Raw genomic sequence first — 25,238 nt, forward strand, 5'->3', positions numbered from 1 at the left:
AAACGCATGTGCGTTTTCTACTAAAGCTTTCGTCAAATTAATAAACTTCCGAAAGAACGCGATTATCTTTCAAAGTAAAGCTTGTACTGAGAAAAGCAACACTGATCTCACTTCTATCAGTGCTTTCACATGTAGCAAACAACTGCTTGTCTTCACAAAGAAACGCATGTGCGTTTCTTACTAAAGCTTTCGTGAAATTAATACACTTTCGAAAGAACACGATTATCTTTCAAAGTAAAGCTTGTACTGAGAAAAGCAACACTGATCTCAGTTCTAACAGTGCTTTCACACGTAGCAAAAAAGTGCTTGTCTTTACAATGAAACGCATGTGCGTTTTTACTAAAGCTTTCGTGAAATTAATAAACTTTCGAAAGAACGCGATTATCTTTCAAAGTAAAGCTTGTACTGAGAAAAGCAACACTGATCTCAGTTCTAACAGTGCTTTCACACGTTGCAAACAACTGCTTGTCTTTACAAAGAAACGCATGTGCGTTTCTTACTAATGCTTTCGAGAAATTAATAAACTTTCGAAAGAACGCGATTATCTTTCAAAGTAAAGCTTGTACTGAGAAAGGCAACACTGATCTCAGTTCTAACAGTGCTTTCACACGTAGCAAACAAGTGCTTGTCTTTACAAAGAAACGCATGTGCGTTTCTTACTAATCCTTTCGAGAAATTAATAAACTTCCGAAAGAACGCGATTATCTTTCAAAGGAAAGCTTGTACTGAGAAAAGCAACACTGATCTCAGTTGTAACATTGCTTTCACACATAGCAAACAAGTGCTTGTCTTTACAATGAAACGCATGTGCGTTTCCTACTAAAGCTTTCGTGAAATTAAAAACTTCCGAAAGAACGTGTTTATCTTTAAAGTAAACTTCTACTGAGAAAATCAACACTGATCTCAGTTCTAACAGTGCTTTCACACGTAGCAAACAACTGCTTGTCGTTACAAAGAAACGCTTGTGCGTTTCTTAGTAATGCTTTCGAGAAATTAATAAACTTCCGAAAGAACGCGATTATCCTTCAAAGTAAAGCTTGTACTGAGAAAAGCAACACTGATCTCAGTTCTAACAGTGCTTTCACACGTAGCAAACAAGTTCTTGTCTTTAGTAAGGAACGCATGTGCGTTTCTTACTAAAGCTTTCGTGAAATTAATAAACTTCTGAAAGAACGCGATTATCTTTCAAAGGAAAGCTTGTACTGAGAAAAGCAACACTGATCTCAGTTGTAACATTGCTTTCACACGTAGCAAACAAGTGCTTGTCTTTACAATGAAACGCATGTGCGTTTTTACTAAAGCTTTCGTGAAATTAATAAACTTTCGAAAGAACGCGATTATCTTTCAAAGTAAAGCTTGTACTGAGAAAAGCAACACTGATCTCAGTTCTAACAGTGCTTTCACACGTTGCAAACAACTGCTTGTCTTTACAAAGAAACGCATGTGCGTTTCTTACTAATGCTTTCGAGAAATTAATAAACTTTCGAAAGAACGCGATTATCTTTCAAAGTAAAGCTTGTACTGAGAAAGGCAACACTGATCTCAGTTCTAACAGTGCTTTCACATGTAGCAAACAAGTGCTTGTCTTTACAAAGAAACGCATGTGCGTTTCTTACTAATCCTTTCGAGAAATTAATAAACTTCCGAAAGAACGCGATTATCTTTCAAAGGAAAGCTTGTACTGAGAAAAGCAACACTGATCTCAGTTGTAACATTGCTTTCACACATAGCAAACAAGTGCTTGTCTTTACAATGAAACGCATGTGCGTTTTCTACTAAAGCTTTCGTCAAATTAATAAACTTCCGAAAGAACGCGATTATCTTTCAAAGTAAAGCTTGTACTGAGAAAAGCAACACTGATCTCACTTCTATCAGTGCTTTCACATGTAGCAAACAACTGCTTGTCTTCACAAAGAAACGCATGTGCGTTTCTTACTAAAGCTTTCGTGAAATTAATACACTTTCGAAAGAACACGATTATCTTTCAAAGTAAAGCTTGTACTGAGAAAAGCAACACTGATCTCAGTTCTAACAGTGCTTTCACACGTAGCAAAAAAGTGCTTGTCTTTACAATGAAACGCATGTGCGTTTTTACTAAAGCTTTCGTGAAATTAATAAACTTTCGAAAGAACGCGATTATCTTTCAAAGTAAAGCTTGTACTGAGAAAAGCAACACTGATCTCAGTTCTAACAGTGCTTTCACACGTTGCAAACAACTGCTTGTCTTTACAAAGAAACGCATGTGCGTTTCTTACTAATGCTTTCGAGAAATTAATAAACTTTCGAAAGAACGCGATTATCTTTCAAAGTAAAGCTTGTACTGAGAAAGGCAACACTGATCTCAGTTCTAACAGTGCTTTCACACGTAGCAAACAAGTGCTTGTCTTTACAAAGAAACGCATGTGCGTTTCTTACTAATCCTTTCGAGAAATTAATAAACTTCCGAAAGAACGCGATTATCTTTCAAAGGAAAGCTTGTACTGAGAAAAGCAACACTGATCTCAGTTGTAACATTGCTTTCACACATAGCAAACAAGTGCTTGTCTTTACAATGAAACGCATGTGCGTTTCCTACTAAAGCTTTCGTGAAATTAAAAACTTCCGAAAGAACGTGTTTATCTTTAAAGTAAACTTCTACTGAGAAAATCAACACTGATCTCAGTTCTAACAGTGCTTTCACACGTAGCAAACAACTGCTTGTCGTTACAAAGAAACGCTTGTGCGTTTCTTAGTAATGCTTTCGAGAAATTAATAAACTTCCGAAAGAACGCGATTATCCTTCAAAGTAAAGCTTGTACTGAGAAAAGCAACACTGATCTCAGTTCTAACAGTGCTTTCACACGTAGCAAACAAGTTCTTGTCTTTAGTAAGGAACGCATGTGCGTTTCTTACTAAAGCTTTCGTGAAATTAATAAACTTCCGAAAGAACGCGATTATCTTTCAAAGGAAAGCTTGTACTGAGAAAAGCAACACTGATCTCAGTTGTAACATTGCTTTCACACGTAGCAAACAAGTGCTTGTCTTTACAATGAAACGCATGTGCGTTTTTACTAAAGCTTTCGTGAAATTAATAAACTTTCGAAAGAACGCGATTATCTTTCAAAGTAAAGCTTGTACTGAGAAAAGCAACACTGATCTCAGTTCTAACAGTGCTTTCACACGTTGCAAACAACTGCTTGTCTTTACAAAGAAACGCATGTGCGTTTCTTACTAATGCTTTCGAGAAATTAATAAACTTTCGAAAGAACGCGATTATCTTTCAAAGTAAAGCTTGTACTGAGAAAGGCAACACTGATCTCAGTTCTAACAGTGCTTTCACACGTAGCAAACAAGTGCTTGTCTTTACAAAGAAACGCATGTGCGTTTCTTACTAATCCTTTCGAGAAATTAATAAACTTCCGAAAGAACGCGATTATCTTTCAAAGGAAAGCTTGTACTGAGAAAAGCAACACTGATCTCAGTTGTAACATTGCTTTCACACATAGCAAACAAGTGCTTGTCTTTACAATGAAACGCATGTGCGTTTCCTACTAAAGCTTTCGTCAAATTAATAAACTTCCGAAAGAACGCGATTATCTTTCAAATTAAAGCTTGTACTGAGAAAAGCAACACTGATCTCACTTCTATCAGTGCTTTCACATGTAGCAAACAACTGCTTGTCTTCACAAAGAAACGCATGTGCGTTTCTTACTAAAGCTTTCGTGAAATTAATACACTTTCGAAAGAACGCGATTATCTTTCAAAGTAAAGCTTGTACTGAGAAAAGCAACACTGACCTCAGTTCTAACAGTGCTTTCACACGTAGCAAAAAAGTGCTTGTCTTTACAAAGAAACGCATGTGCGTTTCTTACTAAAGCTTTCGTGAAATTAATAAACTTCCGATAGAACGTGTTTATCTTTAAAGTAAACTTCTACTGAGAAAATCAACACTGATCTCAGTTCTAACAGTGCTTTCACACGTAGCAAACAACTGCTTGTCATTACAAAGAAACGCTTGTGCGTTTCTTAGTAATGCTTTCGAGAAATTAATAAACTTCCGAAAGAACGTGATTATCCTTCAAAGTAAAGCTTGTACTGAGAAAAGCAACACTGATCTCAGTTCTAACAGTGCTTTCACACGTAGCAAACAAGTGCTTGTCTTTACAAAGAAACGCATGTTCGTTTCTTACTATAGCTTTCCAGAAATTAATAAACTTCCGAAAGAACGCGATTATCTTTCAAAGGAAAGCTTGTACTGAGAAAAGCAACACTGATCTCAGTTCTAACATGCTTTCACACGTAGCAAACAAGTGCTTGTCTTTACATAGAAACACATGTGCGTTTCTTACTAAAGCTTTCGTGAAATTAATAAACTTTCTAAAGACGGCGATTATCTTTCAAAGTAAAGCTTGTACTGAGAAAAGCAACACTGATCTCAGTTCTAACAGGGCTTTCACATGTAGCAAACAAGTGCTTGTCTTTACAAACAAACGCATGTGCGTTTCTTACTAAAGCTTTCGTCAAATTAATAAACTTCTGAAAGAATGCGATTATCTTTCAAAGTAAAGCTTGTATTGAGAAAAGCAACAGTGATCTCAGTTCTAACAGTGCTTTCACACGTAGCAAAAAAGTGCTTGTCTTTACAAAGAAACGCATGTGCGTTTCTTACTAATGCTTTCGAGAAATTAATAAAGTTTCGAAAGAACGCGATTATCTTTCAAAGTAAAGTTTGTACTGAGAAAGGCAACACTGATCTCAGTTCTAACAGTGCTTTCACAAGTAGCAAACAAGTGCTTGTCTTTACAAAGAAACGCATGTGCGTTTCTTACTAATGCTTTCGAGAAATTAATAAACTCCCGAAAGAACACGAATATCTTTCAAAGGAAAGCTTGTACTGAGAAAAGCAACACTGATCTCAGTTCTAACAGTGCTTTCACACGTAGCAAACAAGTACTTGTCTTTACTAAGGAACGCATTGCGTTTCTTCCTAAAGCTTTTGTGAAATTAATAAACTCCTGAAAGACAGCGATTATCTTTCAAAGAAAAGCTTGTACTGAGAAAAGCAACACTGATATCAGTTCTAACAGTGCTTTCACACATAGCAAACAACTGCTTGTCGTTACAAAGAAACGCATGTGCGTTTCTTAGTAATGCTTTCGAGAAATTAATAAAATTCTGAAAGAACGCGATTATCCTTCAAAGTAAAGCTTGTACTGAGAAAAGCAACACTGATCTCAGTTCTAACAGTGCTTTCACACGTAGCAAACAACTGCTTGTCTTTACAAAGAAACGCATGTGCGTTTCTTACTAATGCTTTCGAGAAATTAATAAAGTTTAGAAAGAACGCGATTATCTTTCAAAGTAAAGTTTGTACTGAGAAAGGCAACACTGATCTCAGTTCTAACAGTGCTTTCACAAGTAGCAAACAATTGCTTGTCTTTACAAAGAAACGCATGTGCGTTTCTTACTAATGCTTTCGAGAAATTAATAAACTCCCGAAAGAACACGATTATCTTTCAAAGGAAAGCTTGTACTGAGAAAAGCAACACTGATCTCAGTTCTAACAGTGCTTTCACACGTATCAAACAAGTACTTGTCTTTACTAAGGAACGCATTGCGTTTCCTACTAAAGCTTTCATGAAATTAATAAACTTCCGAAAGACCGTGATTATCTTTCAAAGAAAAGCTTGTACTGAGAAAAGCAACACTGATATCAGTTCTAATAGTGCTTTCACACGGAGCAAACAAGTGCTTGTCTTTACAAAGAAACGCATGTGCGTTTCTTACTAAAGCTTTCGTGAAATTAATAAACTTCCGAAAGAACGCGATTATCTTTCAAAGGAAAGCTTGTACTGAGAAAAGCAACACTGATCTCAGTTCTAACAGTGCTTTCACACGTAACAAACAACTGCTTGTCGTTACCAAGAAACTCATGTGCGTTTCTTAGTAATGCTTTCGAGAAATTAATAAACTTCCGAAAGAACGCGATTATCCTTCAAAGTAAAGCTTGTACTGAGAAAAGCAACACTGATCTCAGTTCTAACAGTGCTTTCACACGTAGCAAACAACTGCTTGTCTTTACTAAGAAACGCATGTGCATTTCTTACTAATGCTTTCGAGAAATTAATAAACTTTCGAAAGAACGCGATTATCTTTCAAAGTAAAGCTTGCACTGAGAAAGGCAACACTGATCTCAGTTCTAACAGTGCTTTCACACATAGCAAACAAGTGCTTGTCTTTACAAAGAAACGCATGTGCGTTTCTTACTAATGCTTTCGAGAAATTAATAAACTTCTGATAGAACGCGATTATTTTTCAAAGGAAAGCTTGTACTGAGAAAAGCAACACTGATCTCAGTTGTAACATTGCTTTCTAACGTAGCAAACAACTGCTTGTCTTCACAAAGAAACGCATGTGCGTTTCTTACTAAAGCTTTCGTGAAATTAATAAACTTCTGAAAGAACGCGATTATCCTTCAAAGTAAAGCTTGTACTGAGAAAAGCAACACTGATCTCAGTTCTAACAGTGCTTTCACACAGGAAAAAACTTCTTGTCTTTACAAAGAAACGCCTGTGCGTTTCTTACTAATGCTTTCGAGAAATTAATAAACTTTCGAAAGAACGCGATTATCTTTCAAAGTAAAGCTTGTACTGAGAAAGGCAACACTGATCTCAGTTGTAACAGTGCTTTCACACGTAGCAAACAACTGCTTGTCTTTACAAATTAATGCATGTGCGTTTCTTACTAATGCTTTCGAGAAATTAATAAACTTCTGATAGAACGCGATTATCTTTCAAAGGAAAGCTTGTACTAAGAAAAGCAACACTGATCTCAGTTGTAACATTGCTTTCACACGTAGCAAACAAGTGCTTGTCTTTACAATGAAACGCATGTGCGTATCTTACTAAAGCTTTCGTCAAATTAATAAACTTCCGAAAGAACGTGATTATCTTTCAAAGTAAAGCTTGTACTGAGAAAAGCAACACTGATCTCAGTTCTACCCGTGCTTTCACACGTAGCAAACAAGTACTTGTCTTTACTAAGGAACGCATGTGCATTTCTTATTAAAGCTTTCGTGAAATTAATAAACTTCTGAAAGACCGCGATTATCTTTCAAAGAAAAGTTTGTACTGAGAAAAGCAACACTGATATCAGTTCTAACAGTGCTTTCACACGTAGCAAACAAGTGCTTGTCTTTACAAAGGAACGCATGTTCGTTTCTTACTATAGCTTTCGAGAAATTAATAAACTTCCGAAAGAACGCGATTATCTCTCAAAGGAAAGCTTGTACTGAGAAAAGCAACACTGATCTCAGTTCTAACATGCTTTCACACGTAGCAAACAAGTGCTTGTCTTTACATAGAAACACATGTGGGTTTCTTACTAAAGCTTTCGTGAAATAAATAAACTTTCTAAAGACAGCGATTATCTTTCAAAGTAAAGCTTGTACTGAGAAAAGCAACACTGATCTCAGTTCTAACAGGGCTTTCACACGTAGCAAACAAGTGCTTGTCTTTACAAAGAAACGCATGTGTGTTTCTTACTAAAGCATTTGTGAAATTAATAAACTTCTGAAAGAACGCGATTATCTTTCAAAGTAAAGCTTGTACTGAGAAAAGCAACACTGATCTCAGTTCTAACAGTGCTTTCACACGTAGCAAACAAGTGCTTGTCTTTACAAAGAAACGCATGTGCGTTTCTTACTAAAGATTTCGTCAAATTAATAAACTTCCGAAAGAACGTGATTATCTTTCAAAGTAAAGATTGTACTGAGAAAAGCAACACTGATCTCAGTTCTAACAGTGCTTTCACATGTAGCAAACAACTGCTTGTCGTTACAAAGAAACGCATGTGCGTTTCTTACTAAAGCTTTCGAGAAATTAATAAACTTCCGAAAGAACGCAGTTCTCTTTCAAAGTAAAGCTTGTACTGAGAAAAGCAACACTGATCTCAGTTCTAACAGTGCTTTTACAAGTAGCAAACAACTGCTTGTCTTTACAAAGAAACGCATGTGCGTTTTTTACTAATGCTTGCGAGAAATTAATAAACTTTCGAAAGAACGCGATTATCTTTCAAAGTAAAGCTTGTACTGAGAAAGGCAACACTGATCTCAGTTCTAACAGTGCTTTGACATGTAGCAAACAAGTGCTTGTCTTTACAAAGAAACGCATGTGCGTTTCTTAATAATGCTTTCGAGAAATTAATAAATTTCCGAAAGAATGTGATTATCTTTCAAAGGAAAGCTTGTACTGAGAAAAGCAACACTGATCTCAGTTCTAACAGTGCTTTCACACGTAGCAAAAAAGTGCTTGTCTTTACAAAGAAACGCATGTGCGTTTCTTACTAAATCTTTCGTGAAATTAATAAACTTCCGAAAGAACGTGATTATCTTTAAAGTAAACTTCTACTGAGAAATGCAACACTGATCTCAGTTCTAACAGTGCTTTCACATGTAGCAAACAACTGCTTGTCGTTACAAAGAAACGCATGTGCGTTTCTTACTAAAGCTTTCGAGAAATTAATAAACTTCCGAAAGAACGCGGTTATCTTTCAAAGTAAAGCTTGTACTGAGAAAAGCAACACTGATCTCAGTTCTACCAGTGTTTTTACAAGTAGCAAACAACTGCTTGTCTTTACAAAGAAACGCATGTGCGTTTTTTACTAATGCTTTCGAGAAATTAATAAACTTTCGAAAGAACGCGATTATCTTTCAAAGTAAAGCTTGTACTGAGAAAGGCAACACTGATCTCAGTTCTAACAGTGCTTTCACCCATAGCAAACAAGTACTTGTCTTTACTAAGGAACGCATGTGCGTTTCTTACTAAAGCTTTCGTGAAATTAATAAACTTCCGAAAGACCCCGATTATCTTTCAAAGAAAAGCTTGTCCTGAGAAAAGCAACACTGATCTCAGTTCTAACAGTGCTTTCACGCCTAGCAAACAAGTGCTTGTCTTGACAAAGAAACGCATGTGCGTTTCTTACTAAAGCTTCCGTGAAATTAATAAACATCCGAATAATGTGATTATCTTTCAAAGTAAAGCTTGTACTGAGAAAAGCAACACTGATCTCGGTTCTAACAGTGCTTTCACACGTAGCAAAAAAGTGCTTGTCTTTACATAGAAACACATATGCGTTTCTTACTAATGCTTTCGAGAAATTAATAAACTTTCGAAAGAACACGATTATCTTTCAAAGTAAAGCTTGTACTGAGAAAGGCAACACTGATCTCAGTTCTAACAGTGCTTTCACACATAGCAAACAAGTGCTTGTCTTTACAAAGAAACGCATGTGCGTTTCTTACTAATGCTTTCGAGAAATTAATAAACTTCTGATAGAACGCGATTATCTTTCAAAGGAAAGCTTGTACTGAGAAAAGCAACACTGATCTCAGTTGTAACATTGCTTTCTAACGTAGCAAACAACTGCTTGTCTTCACAAAGAAACGCATGTGCGTTTCTTACTAAAGCTTTCGTCAAATTAATAAACTTTCGAAAGAACGCGATTATCCTTCAAAGTAAAGCTTGTACTGAGAAAAGCAACACTGATCTCAGTTCTACCCGTGCTTTCACACGTAGCAAACAAGTACTTGTCTTTACTAGGGAACGCATGTGCATTTCTTACTAAAGCTTTCGTGAAATTAATAAACTTCTGAAAGACCGCGATTATCTTTCAAAGAAAAGCTTTTACTGAGAAAAGCAACACTGATATCAGTTCTAACAGTGCTTTCACACGTAGCAAACAAGTGCTTGTCTTTACAAAGGAAAGCATGTTCGTTTCTTACTATAGCTTTCGAGAAATTAATAAACTTCCGAAAGAACGCGATTATCTCTCAAAGGAAAGCTTGTACTGAGAAAAGCCACACTGATCTCAGTTCTAACATGCTTTCACACGTAGCAAACAAGTGCTTGTCTTTACATAGAAACACATGTGGTTTTCTTACTAAAGCTTTCGTGAAATAAATAAACTTTCTAAAGACGGCGATTATCTTTCAAAGTAAAGCTTGTACTGACAAAAGCAACACTGATCTCAGTTCTAACAGGGCTTTCACACGTAGCAAACAAGTGCTTGTCTTTACAAAGAAACGCATGTGTGTTTCTTACTAAAGCATTTGTGAAATTAATAAACTTCTGAAAGAACGCGATTATCTTTCAAAGTAAAGCTTGTACTGAGAAAAGCAACACTGATCTCAGTTCTAACAGTGCTTTCACACGTAGCAAACAAGTGCTTGTCTTTACAAAGAAACGCATGTGCGTGTCTTACTAAAGATTTCGTCAAATTAATAAACTTCCGAAAGAACGCGATTATCTTTCAAAGTAAAGATTGTACTGAGAAAAGCAACACTGATCTCAGTTCTAACAGTGCTTTCACACGTAGCAAAAAAGTGCTTGTCTTCACAAAGAAACGCATGTGCGTTTCTTACTAAAGCTTTCGTGAAATTAATAAACTTCCGAAAGAACGCGATTATCTTTCAAAGGAAAGCTTGTCCTGAGAAAAGCAACACTGATCTCAGTTCTAACAGTGCTTTCACACGTAGCAAACAACTGCTTGTCGTTACCAAGAAACTCATGTGCGTTTCTTAGTAATGCTTTCGAGAAATTAATAAACTTCCGAAAGAACGCGATTATCCTTCAAAGTAAAGCTTGTACTGAGAAAAGCAACACTGATCTCAATTCTAACAGTGCTTTCACACGTAGCAAACAACTGCTTGTCTTTACTAAGAAACGCATGTGCGTTTCTTAATAATGCTTTCGAGAAATTAATAAACTTTCGAAAGAACGCGATTATCTTTCAAAGTAAAGCTTGTACTGAGAAAGGCAACACTGATCTCAGTTCTAACAGTGCTTTCACACATAGCAAACAAGTTTGTCTTTACAAAGAAACGCATGTGCGTTTCTTACTAATGCTTTCGAGAAATTAATAAACTTCTGATAGAACGCGATTATTTTTCAAAGGAAAGCTTGTACTGAGAAAAGCAACACTGATCTCACTTGTAACATTGCTTTCTAACGTAGCAAACAACTGCTTGTCTTCACAAAGAAACGCATGTGCGTTTCTTACTAAAGCTTTCGTGAAATTAATAAACTTCTGAAAGAACGCGATTATCCTTCAAAGTAAAGCTTGTACTGAGAAAAGCAACACTGATCTCAGTTCTAACAGTGCTTTCACACAGGAAAAAACTGCTTGTCTTTACAAAGAAACGCATGTGCGTTTCTTACTAATGCTTTCGAGAAATTAATAAACTTTCGAAAGAACGCGATTATCTTTCAAAGTAAAGCTTCTACTGAGAAAGGCAACACTGATCTCAGTTCTAACAGTGCTTTCACACCTAGCAAACAACTGCTTGTCTTTACAAATTAACGCATGTGCGTTTCTTACTAATGCTTTCGAGAAATTAATAAACTTCTGATAGAACGCGATTATCTTTCAAAGGAAAGCTTGTACTGAGAAAAGCAACACTGATCTCAGTTCTAACAGTGCTTTCACACGTAGCAAACAACTGCTTGTCTTCCCCAATAAGGGCGTGTGCGTTTCTCACTAAACCTTTCGTGAAATTAATAAACTTCCGAAAGAACGCGATTATCTTTCAAAGTAAAGCTTGTACTGAGAAAAGCAACACTGATCTCAGTTCTAACAGTGCTTTCACCCATAGCAAACAAGTACTTGTCTTTACTAAGGAACGCATGTGCGTTTCTTACTAAAGCTTTCGTGAAATTAATAAACTTCCGAAAGACCGCGATTATCTTTCAAAGAAAAGCTTGTCCTGAGAAAAGCAACACTGATCTCAGTTCTAACAGTGCTTTCACGCTTAGCAAACAAGTGCTTGTCTTGACAAAGAAACGCATGTGCGTTTTTTACTAATGCTTTCGAGAAATTAATAAACTTTCGAAAGAACGCGATTATCTTTCAAAGTAAAGCTTGTACTGTGAAAAGCAACATTGATCTCAGTTCTAACAGTGCTTTCACACGTAGCAAACAAGTGCTTGTCTTTACAAAGAAACGCATGTGCGTTTCTTACTAAAGCTTTCTTGATATTAATAAACTCCCGAAAGAACCCCATTATCTTTCAAAGGAAAGCTTTTACTGAGAAAAGCAACACTGATCTCAGTTCTAACAGTGCTTTCACACGTAGCAAACAACTGCTTGTCTTCTCAAAGAAACGCATGTTCGTTTCTTACTAAAGCTTCCGTGAAATTAATAAACATCCGAAGAATGTGATTATCTTTCAAAGTAAAGCTTGTACTGAGAAAAGCAACACTGATCTCGGTTCTAACAGTGCTTTCACACGTAGCAAAAAAGTGCTTGTCTTTACATAGAAACACATATGCGTTTCTTACTAAAGCTTTCGTGAAATTAATAAAATTTCTAAAGAACGCGATTATCTTTCAAAGTAAAGCTTGTACTGAGAAAGGCAACACTGATCTCCGTTCTAACAGTGCTTTCACACATAGCAAACAAGTGCTTGTCTTTACAAAGAAACGCATGTGCGTTTCCTACTAATGCTTTCGAGAAATTAGTAAACTTCCGAAAGAACGTGATTATCTTTCAAAGGAAAGCTTGTACTGAGAAAAGCAACACTGATCTCAGTTCTAACAGTGCTTTCACACATAGCAAACAAGTGCTTGTCTTTTCAATGAAACGCATGTGCGTTTCTTACTAAAGCTTTCGTCAAATTAATAAACTTCCGAAAGAACGCGATTATCTTTCACAGTAAAGCTTGTACTGAGAAAAGCAACACTGATCTCAGTTCTAACAGTGCTTTCACACGCAGCAAACAACTGCTTGTCTTCACCAAGAAGGGTGTGTGCGTTTCTCACTAAAGCTTTCGTGAAATTAATAAACTTCTGAAAGAACGCGATTATCTTTCAAAGTAAAGCTTGTACTGAGAAAAGCAACACTGATCTCAGTTCTAACAGGGCTTTCACACGTAGCAAACAAGTGCTTGTCCTGACAAAGAAACGCATGTGCGTTTCTTACTAAAGCTTCCGTGAAATTAATAAACTTCGGAAAGAACGCGATTATCTTTCAAAGTAAAGCTTGTACTGAGAAAAGCAACACTGATCTCAGTTCTTACAGTGCTTTCACAGGTAGCAAACAACTGCTTGTCTTTACAAAGAAACGCATGTGCGTTTCTTACTAATGCTTTCGAGAAATTAATAAACTTTCGAAAGAACGCGATTATCTTTCAAAGTAAAGCTTGTACTGAGAAAAGCAACACTGATCTCAGTTCTAACAGTGCTTTCACATGTAGCAAACAACTTGTTTGTCTTCACAAAGAAACGCATGTGCGTTTCTTAATAAAGCTTTCGTGAAATAAATAAACTTTCTAAAGAACGCGATTATCTTTCAAAGTATAGCTCGTACTGAGAAAAGCAACACTGATCTCAGTTCTAACAGTGCTTTCACACGTAGCAAACAACTGCTTTTCTTCACCAAGAAGGGCGTGTGCGTTTCTCACTAAAGCTTTCGTGAAATTAATAAACTTCTGAAAGAACGCGATTATCTTTCAAAGTAAAGCTTGTACTGAGAAAAGCAACACTGATCTCAGTTCTAACAGTGCTTTCACACGTAGCAAACAAGTGCTTGTCTTTACAAAGAAACGCATGTGCGTTTCTTACTAAAGCTTTCGTCAAATTAATAAACTTCCAAAAGAACGCGATTATCTTTCAAAGTAAAGCTTGTACTGAGAAAAGCAACACTGATCTCAGTTCCAACAGTGCTTTCACACGTAGCAAACAACTGCTTGTCTTCACAAAAAACGCATGTGCGTTTCTTACTAAAGCTTTCGTCAAATTAATAAACTTTCGAAAGAACGCGATTATCTTTCAAAGTAAAGCTTGTACTGAGAAAAGCAACACTGATCTCCGTTCTAACAGTGCTTTCACACGTAGCAAACAACTGCTTGTCTTCACAAAGAAATGCATGTGCGTTTCTTTCTAAAGCTTTCGTGAAATTAATAAACTTTCGAAAGAACGCGATTATCTTTCAAAGTAAATCTAGTACTGAGAAAAGCGACACTGATCTCAGTTCTAACAGTGCTTTCACACGTAGCAAACAAGTGCTTGTCTTTACATAGACACATATGTGCGTTTTTTACTAAAGCTTTCGTGAAATTAATAAACTTTCGAAAGAACGCGATTATCTTTCAAAGTAAAGCTTGAACTGAGAAAAGCAACACTGATCTCAGTTCTAACAGTGCTTTCACTCGTAGCAAACAACTGCTTGTCTTCACAAAGAAACGCATGTGCGTTTCTTACTAAAGCTTTCGTGAAATTAATAAACATCCGAAGAATGTGATTATCTTTCAAAGTACAGCTTGTAGTGAGAAAAGCAACACTGATCTCAGTTCTAACAGTGCTTTCACAAGTAGCAAACAACTGCTTGTCTTTACAAAGAAACGCATGTGCGTTTCTTACTAAAGCTTTCGTGAAATTAACAAACTTCCGAAAGACGACGATTATCTTTCAAAGAAAAGCTTGTACTGAGAAAAGCAACACTGATCTCAGTTCTAACAGGGCTTTCACAAGTAGCAAACAAGTCATGTCTTTACAAAGAAACGCATGTGCGTTTCTTACTAAAGCTTTCGTGAAATTAACAAACTTCCGAAAGACGACGATTATCTTTCAAAGAAAAGCTTGTACTGAGAAAAGCCACACTGATCTCAGTTCTAACAGTGCTTTCACGCGTAGCAAACAAGTGCTTGTCCTGACAAAGAAACGCATGTGCGTTTCTTACTAAAGCTTTCGTGAAATTAATAAACTTCGGAAAGAACGCGATTATCTTTCAAAGTAAAGCTTGTGCTGAGAAAAGCAACACTGATCTCAGTTCTAACAGTGCTTTCACAGGTAGCAAACAACTGCTTGTCTTTACAAAGAAACGCATGTGCGTTTCTTACTAATGCTTTCGAGAAATTAATAAACTTCCGAAAGAACGCGATTATCTTTCAAAGTAAAGCTTGTACTTAGAAAGGACACAATAAGTGCTTGTCTTTACAAAGAAACTCATGTGCGTTTCTTACTAATGCTTTCGAGAAATTAATAAACTTCCGAAAGAACGCGATTATCTTTCAAAGTAAAGCTTGTACTGAGAAAAGCAACACTTATCTCAGTTCTAACAGTGCTTTCACACGTAGCAAACAACTGTTTGTCTTCACAAAGAAACGCATGTGCGTTTCTTACTAAAGCTTTCGTGAAATAAATAAACTTTCTAAAGAACGCGATTATCTTTCAAAGTAAAGCTTGTACTGAGAAAAGCAACACTGATCTCAGTTCTAACACTGCTTTCACACGTAGCAAACAACTGCTTGTCTTCACCAAGAAGGGCGTGTGCATTTCTCACTAAAGCTTTCGTGAAATTAATAAACTTCTGAAAGAACGCGATTATCTTTCAAAGTAAAGCTTGTACTGAGAAAAGCAACACTGATCTCAGTTCTAACAGTGCTTTCACACGTAGCAAACAAGTGTTTCTCTTTACAAAGAAACGCATGTGCGTTTCTTACTAAAGCTTTCGTCAAATTAATAAACTTCCAAAAGCACGCGATTATCTTTCAAATTAAAGCTTGTACTGAGAAAAGAAACATGATCTCAGTTCCAACAGTGCTTTCCCACGTAGCAAACAACTGCTTGTCTTCACAAAAAACGCTTGTGCGTTACTTACTAAAGCTTTCGTCAAATTAATAAACTTTCGAAAGAACGCGATTATCTTTCAAAGTAAAGCTTGTACTGAGAAAAGCAACACTGATCTCCGTTCTAACAGTGCTTTCACACGTAGCAAACAACTGCTTGTCTTCACAAAGAAATGCATGTGCGTTTCTTTCTAAAGCTTTCGTGAAATTAATAAACTTTCGAAAGAACGCGATTATCTTTCAAAGGAAATCTTGTACTGAGAAAAGCAACACTGATCTCAGTTCTAACAGTGCTTTCACACGTAGCAAAGAAGTGCTTGTCTTGACAAAGAAACGCATGTGCGTTTCTTACTAAAGCTTTCGTGAAATTAATAAACTTTCGAAAGAACGCGATTATCTTTCAAAGTAAAGCTTGAACTGAGAAAAGCAACACTGATCTCAGTTCTAACAGTGCTTTCACTCGTAGCAAACAACTGCTTGTCTTCACAAAGAAACGCATGTGCGTTTCTTACTAAAGCTTTCGTGAAATTAATAAACATCCGAAGAATGTGATTATCTTTCAAAGTAAAGCTTGTAGTGAGAAAAGCAACACTGATCTCAGTTCTAACAGTGCTTTCACACGTAGCAAACAACTGCTTGTCTTTACAAAGAAACGCATGTGCGTTACTTACTAATGCTTTCGAGAAATTAATAAACTTCCGAAAGAACGCGATTATCTTTCAAAGTAAAGCTTGTACTTAGAAAGGACACAATAAGTGCTTGTCTTTACAAAGAAACTCATGTGCGTTTCTTACTAATGCTTTCGAGAAATTAATAAACTTCCGAAAGAACGCGATTATCTTTCAAAGTAAAGCTTGTACTGAGAAAAGCAACACTGATCTCAGTTCTAACAGTGCTTTCACACGTAGCAAACAAGTGCTTGTCATTACAATGAAACGCATGTGCGTTTCTTACTAAAGCTTTCGTCAAATTAATAAACTTCCGAAAGAACGCCATTATCTTTCAAAGGAAAGCTTGTACTGAGAAAAGCAACACTGATCTCAGTTCTAACAGTGCTTTCACACGTAGCAAACAACTGCTTGTCTTCACAAAGAAACACATGTGCGTTTCTTACTAAAGCTTTCATGAAATTAATAAACTTTCGAAAGAACGTGATTATCTTTCAAAGTAAAGCTTGTACTGAGAAAAGCAACACTGATCTCAGTTCTAACATTGCTCTCACACGTAGCAAACAAGTACTTGTCTTTACTAAGGAACGCATGTGCGTTTCTTACTAAAGCTTTCGTGAAATTAATAAACTTCGGAAAGAATGCGATTATCTTTCAAAGTAAAGCTTGTACTGAAAAAAGCAACACTGACCTCAGTTCTAACAGTGCTTTCACACGTAGCAAACAATTGCTTGTCTTTACATAGAAACACATGTGCGTTTCTTACTAAAGCTTTCGTGAAATTAATCAACTTTCTAAAGAACGCGATTATCTTTCAAAGTAAAGCTTGTACTGAGAAAAGCAACACTGATCTCAGTTCTAACAGTGCTTTCACACGTAGCAAACAACTGTCTTCACAAAGAAACGCATGGGCGTTTCTTACTAAAGCTTTCGTGAAATTAATAAACTTTCTAAAGAACGCGATTATCTTTCAAAGGAATGCTTGTACTGAGAAAAGCAACACTGATCTCAGATCTAACAGTGCTTTCACAGGTAGCAAACAACTGCTTGTCTTTACAAAGAAACGCATGTGCGTTTCTTACTAAAGCTTTCGTGATATTAATAAACTTTCGAAAGAACGCGATTATCTTTCAAAGTAAATCTTGTACTGAGAAAAGCAACACTGATCTCAGTTCTAACAGTGCTTTCACACGTAGCAAACAAGTGCTTCTCTTTACAAAGAAACGCATGTGCGTTTCTTACTAAAGCTTTCGTGAAATTAATAAACTTTCGAAAGAACGCGATTATCTTTCAAAGTAAAGCTTGTACTGAGAAAAGCAACACTGATCTCAGTTCTAACAGTGCTTTCACTCGTAGCAAACAACTGCTTGTCTTCACAAAGAAACGCATGTGCGTTTCTTAATAAAGCTTTCGTGAAATTAATAAACATCCGAAGAATGTGATTATCTTTCAAAGTAAAGCTGGTAGTGAGAAAAGCAACACTGATCTCAGTTCTAACAGTGCTTTCACACATAGCAAACAACTGCTTGTCTTCACAAAGAAACGCATGTGCGTTTCTTACTAAAGCTTTCGTGAAATTAATCAACTTTCGAAAGAACGCGATTATCTTTCAAAGTAAAGCTTGTACTGAGAAAAGGAACACTGATCTCAGTTCTAACAGTGCTTTCACACGTAGCAAACAAGTACTTGTCTTTACTAAGGAAGGCATGTGCGTTTCTTACTAAAGCTTTCGTGAAATTAATAAACTTCAGAAAGACCGCGATTATCTTACAAAGAAAAGCTTGTACTGAGAAAAGCAACAGTGATCTCAGTTCTAACAGTGCTTTCACACGTAGCAAACAAGTGCTTGTCTTTACAAAGAAACGCATGTGCGTTTCTTACTATAGCTTTCGAGAAATTAATAAACTTCCGAAAGAACGCGATTATCTTTAAAAGGAAAGCTTGTACTGCGAAATGCAACACTGATCTCAGTTCTAACAGTGCTTTCACACGTAGCAAACAAGTGCTTGCCTTTACAAAGAAACGCATGTGCGTTTCTTACTAAAGCTTTCGTCAAATTAATAAATTTCCGAAAGAATGTGATTATCTTTCAAAGTAAAGCTTGTACTGAGAAAAGTAACACTGATCTCAGTTGCAAAAGTGCTTTCACACGTAGCCAACAACTGCTTGTCTTCACCAAGAAAGGCGTGTGCGTTTCTCACTAAAGCTTTCGTGAAATTAATACACTTCCGAAAGAGGGCGATTATCATTCAAAGTAAAGCTTATACTGAGAAAAGCAACACTGATCTCAGTTCTAACAGTGCTTTCAGGCGTAGCAAACAAGTGCTTGTCTTGACAAAGAAACGCATAAGCGTTTCTTACTAAAGCTTTCGTGAAATTAATAAACTTCGGAAAGAATGCGATTATCTTTCAAAGGAAAGCTTGTACTGAGAAAAGCAACACTGATCTCAGTTCTAACAGTGCTTTCACACATAGCAAACAAGTGCTTGTCTTTACAAAGAAACGCACATGCTTTCGTCAAATTAATAAACTTCCGAAAGAACGCGATTATCTTTCAAAGGAAAGCTTGTACTGAGAAAAGCAACACTGATCTCAGTTCTAACAGTGCTTTCACACGTAGCAAACAAGTTCTTGTCTTTACAAAGAAACGCATGTGCATTTTTACTAAAGCTTTCGTAAAATTAATAAACTTCCGAAAGAACGCGATTATCTTTCAAAGGAAAGCTTGTACTGAGAAAAGCAACACTGATCTCAGTTCTAACAGTGCTTTCACACGTAGCAAACAAGTGCTTGTCTTGACAAAGAAACGCATATGGGTTTCTTAATAAGATTTCGTGAAATTAATAAACTTCGGAAAGAATGTGATTATCTTTCAAAGTAAAGCTTGTACTGAGAAAAGCAACACTGATCTCAGTTCTAACAGTGCTTTCACACGTAGCAAACAAGTGCTTGTCTTTACATAGAAACACATGTGCATTTCTTAATAAAGCTTTCGTCAAATTAATAAACTTCCGAAAGAATGTGATTATCTTTCAAAGTAAAGCTTCTACTGAGAAAAGTAACACTGATCTCAGTTGCAAAAGTGCTTTCACACGTAGCAAACAACTTCTTGTCTTCACAAAAAGCGCATGTGCGTTTCTTACTAAAGCTTTCGTGAAATTCATAAACTTCCGAAAGAACACGATTATCTTTCAAAGGAAAGCTTGTACTGAAAAAAGCAACACTGATCTCAGTTCTAACAGTGCTTTCACACATAGCAAAAAAGTGCTTGTCTTTACAAAGAAACGCATGTGCGATTTTTACTAAATCTTTCGTGAAATTAATAAACTTCCGAAAGAATGTGATTATCTTTCAAAGTAAAGCTTGTACTGAGAAAAGCAACACTGATCTTAGTTCTAACAGTGCTTTCACACGTAGCAAACAAGTGCTTTTCTTTACAAAGAAACGCATGTGCGTTTCTTACCAAAGCTTTCGTCAAATTAGTATACTTCAGAAAGAACCTGATTATCTTTCAAAATAAAGCTTGTACTGAGAAAAGTAACACTGATCTCAGTTCTAACAGTGCTTTCACACGTAGCAAACAACTGTCTTCACAAAGAAACGCATGTGCGTTTCTTACTAAAGCTTTCGTGAAATTAATAAACTTTCTAAAGAACGCGATTATCTTTCAAAGGAAAGCTTGTACTGAGAAAAGCAACACTGATCTCAGTTCTAACAGTGCTTTCACACGTAGCAAACAACTGCTTGTCTTTACAAACAAACGCATGTGCGTTTCTTACTAAAGCTTTCTTGATATTAATAAACTTTCGAAAGAACGCGATTATCTTTCAAAGGAAAGCATGTACTGAGTAAAGCAACACTGATCTCAGTTCTAACAGTGCTTTCACACGTAGGAAACAACTGCTTGTCTTTACAAAGAAACGCATGTGCGTTTCTTACTAAAGCTTTCGTGAAATTAATAAACTTCCGAAAGAACGCGATTATCTTTCAAAGGAAAGCTTGTACTGAGAAAAGCAACACTGATCTCAGTTCTAACAGTACTTTCACACGTAGCAAACAAGTGCTTGTGTTTACAAAGAAACGCATGTGCATTTTTACTAAAGCTTTCGTAAAATTAATAAACTTCCAAAAGAACGCGATTATCTTTCAAAGAAAAGCTTGTACTGAGAAAAGCAACACTGATCTCAGTTCACACAGTGCTTCCACACGTAGCAAACAAGTGCTGGTCTTTACAAAGAAACGCATGTGCATTTTTACTAAAGCTTTCTGGATATTAATAAACTTCCGAAAGAACGCGATTATCTTTCAAAGGAAAGCTTGTACTGAGAAAAGCAACACTGATCTCCGTGCTAACAGTGCTTTCACACGTAGCAAACAACTGCTTGTCTTCACAAAGAAATGCATGTGCGTTTCTTTCTAAAGCTTTCGTGAAATTAATAAACTTTCGAAAGAACGCGATTATCTTTCAAAGGAAATCTTGTACTGAGAAAAGCAACACTGATCTCAGTTCTAACAGTGCTTTCACACGTAGCAAAGAAGTGCTTGTCTTGACAAAGAAACGCATGTGCGTTTCTTACTAAAGCTTTCGTGAAATTAATAAACTTTCGAAAGAACGCGATTATCTTTGAAAGTAAAGCTTGAACTGAGAAAAGCAACACTGATCTCAGTTCTAACAGTGCTTTCACTCGTAGCAAACAACTGCTTGTCTTCACAAAGAAACGCATGTGCGTTTCTTACTAAAGCTTTCGTGAAATTAATAAACATCCGAAGAATGTGATTATCTTTCAAAGTAAAGCTTGTAGTGAGAAAAGCAACACTGATCTCAGTTCTAACAGTGCTTTCACACGTAGCAAACAACTGCTTGTCTTTACAAAGAAACGCATGTGCGTTACTTACTAATGCTTTCGAGAAATTAATAAACTTCCGAAAGAACGCGATTATCTTTCAAAGTAAAGCTTGTACTTAGAAAGGACACAATAAGTGCTTGTCTTTACAAAGAAACTCATGTGCGTTTCTTACTAATGCTTTCGAGAAATTAATAAACTTCCGAAAGAACGCGATTATCTTTCAAAGTAAAGCTTGTACTGAGAAAAGCAACACTGATCTCAGTTCTAACAGTGCTTTCACACGTAGCAAACAAGTGCTTGTCATTACAATGAAACGCATGTGCGTTTCTTACTAAAGCTTTCGTCAAATTAATAAACTTCCGAAAGAACGCGATTATCTTTCAAAGGAAAGCTTGTACTGAGAAAAGCAACACTGATCTCAGTTCTACCAGTGCTTTCACACGTAGCAAACAACTGCTTGTCTTCACAAAGAAACACATGTGCGTTTCTTACTAAAGCTTTCATGAAATTAATAAACTTTCGAAAGAACGTGATTATCTTTCAAAGTAAAGCTTGTACTGAGAAAAGCAACACTGATCTCAGTTCTAACATTGCTTTCACACGTAGCAAACAAGTACTTGTCTTTACTAAGGAACGCATGTGCGTTTCTTACTAAAGCTTTCGTGAAATTAATAAACTTCGGAAAGAATGCGATTATCTTTCAAAGTAAAGCTTGTACTGAAAAAAGCAACACTGATCTCAGTTCTAACAGTGCTTTCACACGTAGCAAACAATTGCTTGTCTTTACATAGAAACACATGTGCGTTTCTTACTAAAGCTTTCGTGAAATTAATCAACTTTCTAAAAAACGCGATTATCTTTCAAAGTAAAGCTTGTACTGAGAAAAGCAACACTGAATTCAGTTCTAACAGGGCTTTCACACGTAGCAAACAAGTCTTGTCTTTACAAAGAAACGCATGTGTGTTTCTTACTAAAGCTTTCGTGAAATTAATAAACTTCTGAAAGAACGCGATTATCTTTCAAAGTAAAGTTTGTAATGAGAAAAGCAACACTGATCTTAGTTCTAACAGTGCTTTCACAAGTAGCAAACAAGTGCTTGTCTTTACAAAGAAACGCATGTGCGTTTCTTAATAAAGCTTTCGTCAAATTAATAAACTTCCAAAAGAACGCGATTATCTTTCAAAGGAAAGCTTGTACTGAGGAAAGAAACATGATCTCAGTTCCAACAGTGCTTTCACACGTAGCAAACAACTTCTTGTCTTCACAAAAAACGCATGTGCGTTTCTTACTAAAGCTTTCGTGAAATTAATAAACTTCCGAAAGAATGTGATTATCTTTCAAAGTAAAGCTTGTACTGAGAAAAGCAACACTGATCTCAGTTCTAACAGTGCTTTCACACGTAGCAAACAACTGTCTTCACAAAGAAACGCATGGGCGTTTCTTACTAAAGCTTTCGTGATATTAATAAACTTTCTAAAGACCGCGATTATCTTTCAAAGTAAAGCTTGTACTGAGAAAAGCAACACTGATCTCAGATCTAACAGTGCTTTCACAGGTAGCAAACAACTGCTTGTCTTTACAAAGAAACGCATGTGCGTTTCTTACTAAAGCTTTCGTGATATTAATAAACTTTCGAAAGAACGCGATTATCTTTCAAAGTAAATCTTGTACTGAGAAAAGCAACACTGATCTCAGTTCTAACAGTGCTTTCACACGTAGCAAACAAGTGCTTCTCTTTACAAAGAAACGCATGTGCGTTTCTTACTAAAGCTTTCGTGAAATTAATAAACTTTCGAAAGAACGCGATTATCTTTCAAAGTAAAGCTTGTACTGAGAAAAGTAACACTGATCTCAGTTCTAACAGTGCTTTCACTCGTAGCAAACAACTGCTTGTCTTCACAAAGAAACGCATGTGCGTTTCTTAATAAAGCTTTCGTGAAATTAATAAACATCCGAAGAATGTGATTATCTTTCAATGTAAAGCTGGTAGTGAGAAAAGCAACACTGATCTCAGTTCTAACAGTGCTTTCACACATAGCAAACAACTGCTTGTCTTCACAAAGAAACGCATGTGCGTTTCTTACTAAAGCTTTCGTGAAATTAATCAACTTTCGAAAGAACGCGATTATCTTTCAAAGTAAAGCTTGTACTGAGAAAAGGAACACTGATCTCAGTTCTAACAGTGCTTTCACACGTAGCAAACAAGTACTTGTCTTTACTAAGGAAGGCATGTGCGTTTCTTACTAAAGCTTTCGTGAAATTAATAAACTTCCGAAAGACCGCGATTATCTTACAAAGAAAAGCTTGTACTGAGAAAAGCAACAGTGATCTCAGTTCTAACAGTGCTTTCACACGTAGCAAACAAGTGCTTGTCTTTACAAAGAAACGCATGTGCGTTTCTTATTATAGCTTTCGAGAAATTAATAAACTTCCGAAAGAACGCGATTATCTTTAAAAGGAAAGCTTGTACTGCGAAATGCAACACTGATCTCAGTTCTAACAGTGCTTTCACACGTAGCAAACAAGTGCTTGCCTTTGCAAAGAAACGCATGTGCGTTTCTTACTAAAGCTTTCGTCAAATTAATAAATTTACGAAAGAACGCGATTATGTTTCAAAGTAAAGCTTGTACTGAGAAAAGAACACTGATCTCAGTTCTAACAGTGCTTTCACACGTAGCAAACAACTGCTTGTCTTCACCAAGAAAGGCGTGTGCGTTTCTCACTAAAGCTTTCGAGAAATTAATACACTTCCGAAAGAACGCGATTATCATTCAAAGTAAAGCTTATACTGAGAAAAGCAACACTGATCTCAGTTCTAACAGTGCTTTCAGGCGTAGCAAACAAGTGCTTGTCTTGACAAAGAAACGCATAAGCGTTTCTTACTAAAGCTTTCGTGAAATTAATAAACTTCGGAAAGAATGCGATTATCTTTCAAAGGAAAGCTTGTACTGAGAAAAGCAACACTGATCTCAGTTCTAACATTGCTTTCACACATAGCAAACAAGTGCTTGTCTTTACAAAGAAACGCACATGCTTTCGTCAAATTAATAAACTTCCGAAAGAACGCGATTATCTTTCAAAGGAAAGCTTGTACTGAGAAAAGCAACACTGATCTCAGTTCTAACAGTGCTTTCACACATAGCAAACAAGTTCTTGTCTTTACAAAGAAACGCATGTGCATTTTTACTAAAGCTTTCGTAAAATTAATAAACTTCCGAAAGAACGCGATTATCTTTCAAAGGAAAGCTTGTAGTGAGAAAAGCAACACTGATCTCAGTTCTAACAGTGCTTTCACACGTAGCAAACAAGTGCTTGTCTTGACAAAGAAACGCATATGGGTTTCTTAATAAGATTTCGTGAAATTAATAAACTTCGGAAAGAATGTGATTATCTTTCAAAGTAAAGCTTGTACTGAGAAAAGCAACACTGATCTCAGTTCTAACAGTGCTTTCACACGTAGCAAACAAGTGCTTGTCTTTACATAGAAACACATGTGCGTTTCTTACTAAAGCTTTTGTGAAATTAATCAACTTTCTAAAGAACGCGATTATCTTTCAAAGTAAAGCTTGTACTGAGAAAAGCAACACTGATCTCAGTTCTAACAGGGCTTTCACACGTAGCAAACAAGTGCTTGTCTTTACAAAGAAACGCATGTGTGTTTCTTACTAAAGCTTTCGTGAAATTAATAAACTTCTGAAAGAACGCGATTATCTTTCAAAGTAAAGCTTGTAATGAGAAAAGCAACACTGATATCAGTTCTAACAGTGCTTTCACACGTAGCAAACAAGTGCTTGTCTTTACAAAGAAACGCATGTGTATTTCTTAATAAAGCTTTCGTCAAATTAATAAACTTCCGAAAGAATGTGATTATCTTTCAAAGTAAAGCTTGTACTGAGAAAAGTAACACTGATCTCAGTTGCAAAAGTGCTTTCACACGTAGCAAACAACTGCTTGTCTTCACCAAGAAAGGCGTGTGCGTTTCTCACTAAAGCTTTCGTGAAATTAATACACTTCCGAAAGAGGGCGATTATCATTCAAAGTAAAGCTTATACTGAGAAAAGCAACACTGATCTCAGTTCTAACAGTGCTTTCAGGCGTAGCAAACAAGTGCTTGTCTTGACA

The sequence above is a fragment of the Chionomys nivalis genome, chromosome 21, assembly GCF_950005125.1.
Source record: "Chionomys nivalis chromosome 21, mChiNiv1.1, whole genome shotgun sequence".
Lineage (NCBI taxonomy): Eukaryota > Metazoa > Chordata > Mammalia > Rodentia > Cricetidae > Chionomys > Chionomys nivalis.